Here is a 13,616-nt window from a genome sequence, read left to right on the forward strand (position 1 = left end):
GTAGATACTTTCTTTGGAAGTAACTGATCGCACTGAATCTAAAAGCAAATGAAAACATCTTGCCCTTTATGTGAGTTGGTTATCTACTTGTGCAATAGCATAATCCTTAATTTATTATCTGTGGAGCATTTTTAGAATTTAGCCTCTTATCTCCAGTTTTCAACCCTTAGGTGTACTGCACAAATCTTCAACCTCTTTCCAAACCTACCCAGCCCTACAGATATTGTGTGACAGAGTGCTGAGCCTATTCCTCTCTCCTTCCAACCTCCTGTTCCCAAATAAATATTTATCCAGTTCCTTTCCAGTAGTTAATCAATGCCATGTCAAAATTCAGGGAGTCTTAAATGTTGTAATGTATTATAAAATGGAGAAATTCAAAAGCAGTTAAGGAAAGACTATAGATAAAATACAACACAAATTGCTAAAAAATACATAATGATGGTTCATACATTCACTGGAAGTTAAGAATTGCAAATAATGTTCAGTCTAAAGGCGGATATAGAAGGCTTGTAGGAGCAAGGCTCAAGTTACAAATTGGATGTTACCAGAACAACCAGAAGCAGTTCCAATGCAATTAGTGCCAAGTTAACATTATATTCTCCAGAGTCAGTCCTGAGATCACAGCTGTTTACACAAGTTAACAAACCTGATAAGGTCATGACGTGGAGGGTGAATTAATTTTCTGATTTCAAATTGATAAAAGTGTGTCATTGAAAAGGTATATTATTCAAAGTAAAATAGTATTTAGCAACTAAGCAATCAGGTTTTGAGTTGCACAGGGTTGACACAAAATACAACTTTTGAGGTGAATTTCAATGGGTCATTATCCAGTAACAAAATATTCAGTTATCAGTGAAAAAATAAAATTACTTTGTAGTATCAATATTAATTTCATTATTAGTAGGAGGAACACCAGAGGCAAGTTACGTTTTGCTGTCATAATAGTTACTATTACCAAAAAGCAATGAATTATATGTGAAGTGCTTGGGGACATTTGAGCTGTGATCAGACACTATACAAATTCAGATCTCGCTTGCAAGTTCCAGTGCTCTATGACCAACATTTCTCCAATCAATTTTACCAACAGAGGTCAAAAATATAGAAGAGTGATAATGTGGATTGTATACTAAACCATGAGGTAGGAAAATCAGGACAAATTTTAAATTTGTATATAGTATGTCTGAATGTGCAAAAATTATCGAGGAGCAGAGGGTGTGCAGTGCTGTTTAAAATCATTTCTCATCTTCTTGAAACATGATTGCCGATTGAACCATAACCCTAATGCATCCAGCATTGTATCACACTGCCTGAAAAAAATGCAGTCCAAATACAAAAAAGCAGAACACAGTTGTAATCTGCTCAATCCATCCAATTTTGGGAAACAATAGTGGAATTACAATACCAACTATACAGACCATCCAAACTGGAAAAGGTCACCATAGCTATTTAATATTCCGGAAGTTTTCTCAAAAGGATATTATAAGCAAACACATTTAAACAGCATCCTGCTTTCATTTAAATAAAAGCAGAATACTGCAGAAGCTGGAAATCTGAAATAAAACAGAAAACACTGGAAAAAGACAGCAGGTGTGGCAGCATGTAGAAAGAGAAACAAAGTGATGCCCTCTTTTTAACCATCTGGAGTTTCAAAACCAAGCATTGTTCTGATCAAGCATGAGCACTTTCCAATACTAAACCTAACATGTATTTTGCTAGACGTGGGTGATTTTTACCTCATTCTGAAACAGCCCAGCAAGCCACTTAGTTGCATTCAATTACTACAAAAAAGTTTAAGAATAAAATTAGATGGACCATCCAGCATTGGCCAAGGTTTTGGCCCAATTGAAGCTTTGGTATACCCAGTCAACTCTGAAAAGTCCTCCTCATTAACATCTGGGGGCTGGTTTGTGGGACAGTTTTTCCAATTTTAGCACAAGTCAAGCAACAACCCGAAAGACAAAATCAGACCCTTCAGCCAAAGTCCTTCATCACCCTCCTTGGGTATGTCCTGTTGTGCAGGCAAGATAGACCCACTAGAGATGGCAGCAGAGTAGTCTATAGTTGGGAGGGAATTCTTTTGACAGTTCTTCGTGACTCTGGGCCCATGAGGTCCCATGGCATGAAGTCAAACATGGGCAAGGAAACATCCTGCTGATTACTACCTACTGACCTTCACTCAGGTAACGAAGCAGTAGTCCTCTATGTAGAGCACCACTTGGGAAAAAACACTGTGGAAAGGACATGGAATTTATTCTGTGTGGGTAACGTCAATATCCATCACCTCAAGAGTGTGCTGACAGGTTCTGAAGGAAATATCTGCCAGACTGGGCCTGTAACAGATGAAAGAAGCAACATCAAGAAAAAATCTACATGACATCTTCCTCAGAGCTACCTGTCACAGATGCATTTGTTTGTGACAATACTGATGGGCATGAGTCCCAGATATTCATTGTGGAGACAAAGTCCTGAATTCACACTTAGGATACCCTCATTGTGTTGTGTGACATTACCACCATGCTGGATTCAGAGCATATCTGTCAGCTTAAACTGAGCATCCATGAGACACCGTGGGCTATAAGCAGCAGAATTGTATTCCACCACAATCTGTACCCTCTATGCCCAGTACATTCCTCACCTTACAATTATCAAACTAGAGAATCAACCCTGGTTCAAAGAAGAGTGGAGGAAAGTATGCCAAGAGCAGCCCTAAGCATACTTAGAAATGAGGCGCTAACCTGCTGATCCTACATCATAGGACTGTGCTTATTAAACAGAGGCAGCATGTGATAGACAGAGTTAAGTGATCCCGCAGCCAACAGATAGGATTTAGGCGCTTAAATTTTGCCACATCCAGTTATGATTGGTGGTAGACAATTAAGCAACAATGGAAGAGGAGACTCCATGAATGTTCCCATTCTCAAAAGGCTGGACCACTTGGCATTTTTAGCTGAAGGTTGCAAGTGGATGAGCCATCTTGGTGTTTTCCCAAGTCCCAACAATCACAGGAGCCAGCCAATTCAACACACTCCCTGTGATATCAAGAAACTGCTGAGCACACTGAATACATAAGAGGCTATGGGCCCTCAAATTCCAGGTTGTGGTGCTGAAGACTTGTGCTGCAGAACAAGTCACATCTCTAGCTAAGCTGTTCCTGACAAAGTGATACAAAGTCCATGCATGTCCTGTCTACAGCACAGGACAAATCCAATCAGTGCACCATCAGCCTATTCTTGATCATCAGAAGTGATGCAACTTGTAGCTGATCCACCTAGTTTGGATTTTGCAACGACCACTTGCCCTTACAGTTTATGACAATCTTGGACCAAATGTGAACAAGGGAGCAAATTCCAGAGATGAGGTGGGTATAATTGCCCTTGACATCAAGATATCATGTGACTGAGTATGACATCAAGAAGCCCCAATCGGAAAACTCTCCACTACTGGAGACTTATTTAGCATAAGTCAGACACCAATTGCCTTAGCCTAAGGACATTTGCAGGAATTCCTTGGGGCAGTGTTCTAGACTCAATCATTTTTAGCTGCTTCATCAATGACCTTCTCTCCATTAGAAGAGGGGTCATTCGCTAATGATAAGTGTTCAGTTCCACTCACAAGTAATTAAACAGTTTACACCCATATGCAGAGAATTGGGTTAAATGGCAAAAAACATCTGCCTCACAGGTGACAGACAATGACCATCTCCAACAACAGAGCCTATCCCTGAATTTCAACACCATTACTCTCACTGAATCCTCCACCAATGAACAGAAACTTAATTGAACTAGCTACGTAAATATTGAGCTACATGAGAAAGTAACCGACTTTCTGACTCCTCAAAGCACAAGTCAGGAGTGTGATGGAATACTCTCCACGTGCCTTGCGAATGTAGAATCAACAAAGCACGAGTAGCTCGACACCATACAGGACAAAGTAGACTTCTTGATTGGCACCCCATTCACCATCACAATAGCATTGTGGCTGCAGCATATATCATTTGCAAGTTCACTGCAACAACTCATCAAGGTGAGAAGTTCAGAGAGAGCCTACGAGATAAATAGGTTAAATAAATGGACAAACATTTGTCAGATGGAAACTAATGTGGGATAATGCAAGGTAGTCCACTTTGGTAGGAAGAATAGAAAATCAGAATCTTATTTCAACGGAAAGAGACTACAGAATGCCGTAGCACGAAGGGATCTGGACGTCCCCATATATGAATCACAAAAAATTAGCATGTATGTACAGCAAGATTAGGAAAGCAAATGAAATGTTAGCCATTGCTACAAAGGCAATGGAATATAAAAGCAGAGGTCTTGCTACAATTGTATAGAGCATTGGTGAGATTGGACCGAGAGTACTGTGAACAGTTTTGGTCTCCTTATTTGAGAAGGGATAAACTTGCATTGCTCAGAGAAGGTTCACGAGATTGATTCCTGGGATGAAGCAGTTGTCCGGTGAGGAACTGTTGAGCAGGTTGGGCCTGTATTAAGTGGAGTTTAAAGAACAAGAGGTGATCTCATTGAAACATAAAAGATTCTGAGGAGATTCGACAGGGTAGATGCTGAGAAAATATTTCCCTCATGAGGAAATCTAAAGCTAGAGGGCAGTTTCAAAATAAGGGGTTGTCCTGAAAGACAGAGGGGAGGGATAATAATGTCTGCTTAAGAGGGTCATTAATCTTAGGTGAGGTTAACAGAAGGGGAAGCTACATTAAAAGGCTAGCGTCAGGAAAGGGGTTTGGGGAAGTTAGTTGTTCCAGCCTCACAACTGCTCAAGTTATCTGTGCCCCTCTATTTGTGGCCACTTAAGCATGCCTGATTTTTATCAAGCTACCAGTGAAGGCCATATTTTCAATTGTCTGGGCTCGAGGTTCTGGAATTCTCTCCCAAAACCTTGACTTTGCTTCCCTCCTTTAAGACACTTAAAATCATCTACCTCATTTGAACATGCTTTTATTATGCAGCTTGATGTCATCTTTTGTCTCATAATGCTCATGATGTACCTTGAAGTACTCTGATTAAACAAATACAAAATTGTTGTCATTGAAATGTTAGAAACAGTGGAGATCCAATTAGATTAAAACATCATGAACAGAAACTGAAAATAACAAAAAGTTTATTTATTAGTCACAAGTAGGCTTACATTTACACTGCAATGAAGTTACTGTGAAAATCCACCTGTCGCCACACTCCAGCACCTGTTCGGGTATGCTGAGGGAGAATTAGCATTGCCAATGCACCTAACCTGCACATCTTTGGACTGCAGGAGGAAACCGAAGCACCCGGGGGAAACCCACGCAGACACAGGGAAAATGTGCAAACTCCACACAGATAGTGACCCAAGCCAGCAATCGAATCCAGGCCCTTGGCGCTCTGAGGCAGCAGTGCTAACCACTGTGCCACCCCAATCAAAAAAATTAATGGGAATGCTGGCCTTTATATCTAGAGGACTTAAATATTCCAGGGTAGAAATCATGTTTCAGCTATTCAGAAGTCCTGGTTAGTCCACAGCTACTAATGGGGGCTTGTAAGGAAAAACCTTTTTACCGAGAGGGTGGTGATGGTCTGGAATGTGCTGCCTGGGAGGGTGGTAGAAGTGGGTTGCATCACATCCTTAAAAAAAAGCATCTGGATGAGCACTTGGCACATCATAACATTCAGGGCTATGGGCCAAGCGCTGGCAAATAGGATTAAGTGAGAGTTCAGGTGTTTCTAATGTGTCGGTGCGGACTCTATGGGCTGAAGGGCCTCGTCTGTGCTGTATGATTCTATGGTACTGGAATACTGCAAGCACCTTAGGTAGAAAATATTGGCCTTGGAGGGAGTGCAATGTAGATTTACCAAATGATTACCTTGATATTAAGGGTTAAACTATGAAGACAAAGTTCCACAAGTTGGGAAATCTAGATATAGGCGTATTGTATTAAAAAAAAATGGAATCAGATTGGCTCAAGGCATTAACTCCTGTTTCTACATTCCTAGGTTCAATCCCATTCCAGATGTTTGTGCAAAGTTTAGGCTGCCATTTCAGTGCAGAACTAAGGAAGTGCTAGGTTGCTGAAGGTGCTGTATTTCAGGTGCAACAAGGCAGTAAATCAAAGCCCTGTATGTTCTCTCAGGTATACGTAAAAGGTCCCATGACATTATTTCTTAGATAATCAAAGGTGTTCTCTCCTGATCAATATTTATCTCCGAACCAACATCAATTTTTTAAAAACCCGTTCTCTGTAGCTTGTTGCCATGTCACACTGCCAGAAGTTTAACAACACCAGGTTAAAGTCCAACAGGTTTATTCGGTAGCAAAACCTGTTAGACTTTAACCTGGTGTTGTTAAACTTCTTACTGTGTTTACCCCAGTCCAACGCCGGCATCTCCACATCATGTCACACTGCCTCAGTGACTACACTTCAGAAGTAATTTGTTGACCGTGAAACACTTTAGGACATCCTGATGACAAAGAATGCTATACAATTGCAAGTTATTTCTTTTTAGTGCTTTTTAGTGCTAAATCTGATCTTACCATCCCCATAATAATAAAGAAAAGCAATGAAAATGACCTTTGATATATCAAAAGATAGAGATCTCTTTGGGGAAAACATAGAAGGTTCATGGCAGCAATGAAATGGGAATGTTTAGCTATAAACAGTAGCATGTGTTCATTAGAATCACTGATCAAAATTTCCAGTGTTTTTGGAAACCTTCTGATCACACTTTGCAGCACCAATAGCAAGAGTCCAATCAGCTCTCCTGGGGACAGAAAATCTGGATCAGGTGTTCTTAAATGAGATTTACTGGAATTAGCAATAGTTCTTACAAAAGCTATACTAGGCTTGCTGGAAATGTGAAATAAAATATAAAAATTCAGAAATACTCAAACATTTGTGAAGGGAGAAACAGTCGACGTTTCAGGTCAATGACCTTTCATTAGAATGTGAAATTAAGCAAGCACAGGGAAAGAGGGTGAGAAAGAACAAAAGGCAAAGGTCACAGATCTGAAACATTAACTCTCTTTCTCCCTCCACAGATGCTGTCAGACCTGCTGAATGTTTCCAGCATATTTTATTCCATTTTATATTTCTTAGCTTATTGGACTGCAAAATAGAGACACTCCTATCCTCCAACTCCAATTCTCAAACTGTGGGAGCTTATATTTTAGCAGCCAAGCCTATTATATAAAACCAAAGTCTTTACATATAATGTGCATAGAATGTGGATCCAAAACAGGGAGTTTGTCATGCTGGTTCATTTATGCCCTATCCTCTAACCCTGTTCCCCCTGAAGAGAACTGATGTGCAGAGAACTGATAACAGAGCACACACACAACACTCCATATATCTCTGAATGATATATTTCACGTGGGATTCAATTAGCTCATGGCCCTCCCAGCTATCTGGATAAAATTATTTTGGATTGCTGCATCAATGTTCTTGAAAAATCTCATCCAATTAGATCAAGGTGAAGCTTGTATATCAACCCCCTTGTTCTGTTAATGTTTTCCATTATTAAATGAAAATAAATACCACCAAAACATCAGTAATTTGCTTATATTCTTAAGTGTTATTCTAGTACACTTCTTTTCCCAAGCACATTATTATCAGTGACTTTTATTTTAAATACCATATTATGATTAGTTTCTTGGATACACAAATCAACAACAGAATGGAGAAAACAGCCTTCCAAGATCATGAGACAAATTCTGCTTACAAATTGCCATTAGATCATGGAGAAAGTAGACAAGGAAAGGAGGATTGAATAGTAAGACATACAAACCAATAACTATAATTGTTATGCATTACAGTTCTTGAGATTATTTAAACTCATTATTTTTACAATGCTCCCACAGCTAACAAGACCTGTAATCATCAGTACTTCAATCTGATATTTTATACATGTCAACCTTGGCAAGCCTATATCCTCAGTGCACTCATCCACTGTGGTAAAACCTGGACTTCATATGTGAGGTAGAAGAAAAGGCTGAAAAGTTTCCACGCCTGCTTGGGGTGGAAACCATATAGCCATGGTTCAGTAAGTAACACTTGCAGTTAAGAGGCATAGTGGTCTCTTGGCAATTGGTCACCAATTCAGGAGTCCTGGAGCATGCTAATTCCATCAACATGCACTCATTCATAAACCAATAAGGTTTGCACTGGCTTGGCCATGTTCATCGAATGGTGACAGTAGTGAACTGACCACACCGTCACTGCAAGTGAGATCTGAAGATGACAAACAGACACAGAGACAGTTGCTGACAGCTGTGACCTCTGAAGGCTTACTGTTTCCAAGAGCATTGGAAGAGGCAAACAGAAATGAAAAACTCAGTTGGCTGGGAAGAAGGCCAGAGAAAAGAGGCCAGCGAGTCCTGCACCTTATCAGCACATCTTCCTCTGCAGCAAATGCTACAGCGACTAACATGTCAGAGTGGGGCTGAGCCACATTAGGCTATCCTTAATAGAGTGTAGAGCCATGGCACAAATAAGATGGAAGGATTAATAAAATGAAATATAGCCATGGTTCAGTAAGTAACACTTGCAGTCAAGAGGCATAGTGGTATTGTCGCTGGACTAGTAATCCAGGAAACCAGGGTAATGCGCTGGGGACAAAGGTTTGAATCCCACCAGGGCAGATGGTAAAATTTGAATTCAATAAAACAAATCTGGCATTAAAAGTGAAATGATGACCATGAAACCATTGGCAATTATTATAAAAATCTAGTTCACTAATGTCCTTTAGGGAAGGAAAATCGGCCATCTTTACTTTGGATTGCCTACGTGCGACTCCAGATCCACAGCTATGCGGTAGACTCTGAAAAGGCCTAGCAAACTATTCAGTTGTACCAACCTGCTATGGAGCCAACAAGAAAAAAAACAGATGGATCACACGGCATCGACCTTGGCACCAGAAACAAGGGCAAAGCCAGCCCTGTCAACCCTGCAAATTCCTCCTTGTGAACAGCTGGAGGCTTGTAGAAAAATCGGAAGAGCTATTTCACCAATGAGTCAAGTGACAGCCTGATTGTAGTCATACTGAAGGAATTATACTTCACAGATAATATTCCAGACATCACCATCCCTGGTGGTGGAACAGTGGTATACAATCAGGAGGGGGTTGCGCTGGGAATGCTTAAAATCGACTCCAGCCCCCATGGAGTTTGATGGTATTAGGTCAAACATTGGCAAGGAAACCTCCTGCTGATTACTACGTAACCATCCTCCCTTCCTCCAATCTGATGAATCAGTACTCCTTCATGTTGAACACTACTTGGAGAAAGCACTGAGGCTGGCAAAGGTGCAGAATGCACTCTGGGTGGGGACTTCAATGTCCTTCAAGAGTGACTTGATAGCATCACCACTGACCAAGCCCTAAAGACCATAGCTGCTAGACTGAGTCTGTGCTAGTTCCCTCATCACCTGCCAAAAAAGGGAGAAAACATACTTTTCCTCATTCTCACTAACATGACTGACGCAGATGCAATTGTCCACAACTGTATCGGCAGGAGTAACCACTGCACAGTCCTTGAGGATATCCTTCATCATGTTGAATGGAACTACCACTGTGCTAACTGGGATAGATCTAGCAACTCGCTGAGCAATGAGATGCTTTGGGCCATCAGCAGCAGCAAAATTGTAATCTCATTCTGCCAGGACATCAACTCTGGTTCAATGAAGAGGGCAAGCCAGGAGTAGGACCAGGCATACCAAAAAATGAGTGTCAACCTGGTGAAGTTATAATACGCGACTACTTGCGAGCCAAACAGCAAGTGCTGGACAAAGCTAAGTGATCCTACACCAATGGATCAGAAATAAGCTCAGAGTCCTGCCATTTCTACTGTAAATGGTGGTGGATAATTTGTGGGTCCACAAATATCCCCATTCTCAATGAATGGGGGGAGCCCACCACATCACCACAAAGGTTAAAGCTTGGCATTTGTTATAATCTTCAGCCAGAAGTGCTAAGCGGGTGATCCATCTCAGCTTCCACCAGGGGTCCCCAGCAGAATTAGATGTCAGTCTTAGCCAAATAGATTCACTACATATATCAAATCAAGGTTGAAGGCTTTGGATACTGCAAATGCTCTGGGCTCTGACAACATTCCAGCAATAGTACTGAAGACTTGTGCTCCAGAACTTGCCTCATCCCTAGCCAAGCTGTCTCAGTACAACGACAACACTGCATCTACCCAGTAATGTGAAAAATTGTCCAGGTATGCTTTGAATACAAAAAAGCAGGACAAATCCAACCTGGCCAATTACCGCCCCATTGGTCTACTCTTGAGAATCAGTAAAGCAATGGAAGGGGTAATCAAGTGGCACTTGCTTAGAATTACCTACTCACCAACAGTCAACTTGGATTCTGCCAGTGCCTCAGCTCCTGACCTCATTACAGCAATTCAAACATGGACAAAAGAGCTTCAGAGGTGAGGCGAGAGTGATAGCCCTTGACATCAAGTCAGCATTTGACCGAGTGTGGCACCAAGAAGCCCTAGCAAAACTGGAGCCAATGGGAATCAATGGGAAATCTCTCCTCTGGTCCGAGTTATACCTAGTAGGGAGGTAGATGTGTTTGTTGAAGATCAGTCAGCTCTACTCCAGGGCATCACTGCCAAAGTTCCTTACGGAGCATCCTTCCATCATTAGAACAGAGCAGAGATGTTTGCTGATGATTGCCCAAAGTTCAGCACATTTGCGACTCCTCATATACCAAAGACTTCCTTACCCAAATGCAGCAGATAAGATCCTGGGTTGACAATTGGCAAGTAATATTCACGCCACAGAAGTACCAGACAATGACATCTCCAACAAGAGGGAATCTAAACATCACCTCATGACAGTCAATAGCATTACCATCACTGAATCTCCACTCTCAACATCCTGGAAGATTACCACTGACCAGAAGCTCAACTATAGTGTGGTTACAAGGGCAGGTCAGAGGAGGGTAGGAATCCTCATTTTCGGACTCCCCAAATCCTGTCCACAATCTACAAGATGGGGATGTGGGACTCAAGGTTAGCTTTTTCAAGGAACTCGTACAATTCCAACTAAACAGGTAAGAAGCTTGACACTATCCAGGACAAAACAACCCACTTGATTGGCACCCCTTCTACAAACATTCACTTTCTCCACCACTGACACACAGTAGTAGCAGTGCTACAAAATGCACTGCAGGAACTCTTCAAGGCTCCTTAGACAGCATCTTCCAAACCCACAACCACTACCATCTTGAAAGACAAAGGTAGCAGATACATGGGAACATCACACCTGCAAGATCACTCACCATCCTGCTTGGAAATCTATCACTGTTCCTTCACTCTTGCTAGGCCAAAATCCTGGAACTCCCTCCATAATTGCTCTGTGAGTATACCTATACCTGAGGGAATGCAACGGTTTAAGAGGACAGCTCACTACCACATTCCCAAGGGCAATTAGGGATGGACAACAAATGCTGAACTAGCTAGCAAAGCCCACATCCCTTGAATTAATAAAAAAAGTCAGAAGGCTATGAGTTCAAGCTGCAATCTAGAGCTAAGAGCACATTAACCATGCTGGTATCCAGTGCAGTGCTGTGTGTGTTGCATGTCAGAAGTGCATTCTTTCAGGTAAGGTCTGAGATCAAGGTTCCACCGGCTCTTTCAGGTAAACATAAAAGATCACAGCGAAGATATTATTTGAAGAAAAGCAGAGAAACTTTTCTCCTGGTGACCTTGCCAATATTTATCCATTAACCAATGTCATTATAAAAAGATTATCTTGTCATTATCTCATTGCTGTTTGTGAGACCTGTGTGAAAATTGACTACCCACATTGCAACATTGACTACCCTTCAAAAATTGTCCTTTAGTTATGGAAGATGCTACATAATTGCAAGTTCTTTCCAGCACTTTTAATGATTTCTTTGGAGAATCCAAGTCTAAATGGAAAATAAATAATAAAATTCACCCATGTTACACTTATGTTTTTCATAGTTGAAATGGATGTTGGACAAAGATTTCATGCACTCACTGCTAAGCTGTACTAAAACTGCAATAGAAAGAAAAGGTCACAATGCACCCACGTGAATAGTTCATTGACTAACCATGTTCCAGTGAAATTCTAACAACAATCACAGATACAAATATACTGTATTTCCACAGCTGTAAATTCTATTGTATTTCAATTCTTTATTTCTGCAATCACAATATTGATTCATTTTAAAGATTCCACCAACAAATCTGTTCAATCGAGTTGGGGGGAGGGGGGGGAAAGAAAGAGAGAGAGAGTAGCGTTGGAGCACACAGTATCAAGCAAATGCTTGGTTTTTCACCAGAGGGAATTAAATAGTACTGTAGAGCCAGCCACGAGTTCATCCAAAATGTCATCTATCTAAAATGGTAATGCTGTCTTTCTCTCTCCACAGATGCTGACCGACTTACTGAACGATTCCAGTATTTTCTGTTTTCATTCCACATGCCTAATCTTTTTTCTGACACCATTCTGACCTGCCGTTTTAGGAGCTGCATTTGTACTGCTGATCCATTTTACTCCCTTAATTCAGGAAAACTACTGGAAAGGGCAAGCTTTCAAAAAAAATCTGCATTACATCTCAACAAAGTAATAAATTACAGATTTATTTTAAAAAGTCCATTGCTACTGTTGGGTGAAAGAGCTTTACATATACAATTATAGCATGTTTTAATTAAAATGATTTTAACAGTAGCTTAGTGTGCTGCATCAGAATGAATACTGGAAACTGGACGGGCACTGAATTGATCCTCAGCTCTATTGATCACAGCTATCTTGCATTGGAAGCTCATAGATAGACCAAGCATCTGACTGCAAGGTCAGGGCAGGTGGTGGCCTAATGGGATTGTTCACTGCACGAGCAATCCAGAGATGTAGGGTAATGCTCTGGGATCTGAGTACAAATCCCACCATGACAGATAGTGAAATTTAAATATAATAGAAACGAAACCATTGTCAAATATCATAAAAACCCATGTGGTTTACTAATGTCCTTTCAGGAAGGAAATTTGTCGACATGTGACCTAGTCCACAGTAACGTGGTCTTAATGCCCTAAGTTTGATGGCAATAAATGCTGACCCAACCAGTGACATCCAGATCCAATTAAAGAAAAAGGTATGTATTACTTTAAATACAATTAGAATTAAGACTGACATTTACAGTGCTCAGAATTTATGCTCACATTTCTTATCAAATCTGTTATTTCTATTGTTTTGATTAAATGGAATCCGCACACCTCTTATCTCCTACCAACTGAGAGTCAGTGACTAACATTGTGATATGCTGCAAAGATTATACGATAGCAAAATATATATCTATAGTATTTATAGGAGTAATAAGCTTGTTGTGGGCATTACTGACTTATGAAAAAAGTCACACAAACGGAAACATGTCTATATCATATCTGATGTCAATTATTAGAGAAAATTTTTAAAAAGTTAGCTTTGTCCTTTGGACTTTCACACTGCTCTCTCAAGGCGATCTAAATTTAGTTTTCTAATGTTATGAAATTTAAGATTAGCTTAGGGTGAACAAGCCATTGATTTATCCTCAGATATAGAAGAAAACTAAATCCTCACACAGTACCGTGCCTTGGAAGGTTAGATAAAATCATGAATGTAT

General features: G+C 40.6%; 1 protein-coding gene across 4 annotated transcripts in view; it reads right to left on the reverse strand.

The window, feature by feature from the left end:
• Positions 1–13,616, reverse strand: part of LOC144511868 (uncharacterized) — an 87,953-nt gene that overhangs the window by 41,490 nt on the left and 32,847 nt on the right. The window lies entirely within an intron of this gene.

This window comes from Mustelus asterias, chromosome 2 (assembly GCF_964213995.1).
Source record: "Mustelus asterias chromosome 2, sMusAst1.hap1.1, whole genome shotgun sequence".
Lineage (NCBI taxonomy): Eukaryota > Metazoa > Chordata > Chondrichthyes > Carcharhiniformes > Triakidae > Mustelus > Mustelus asterias.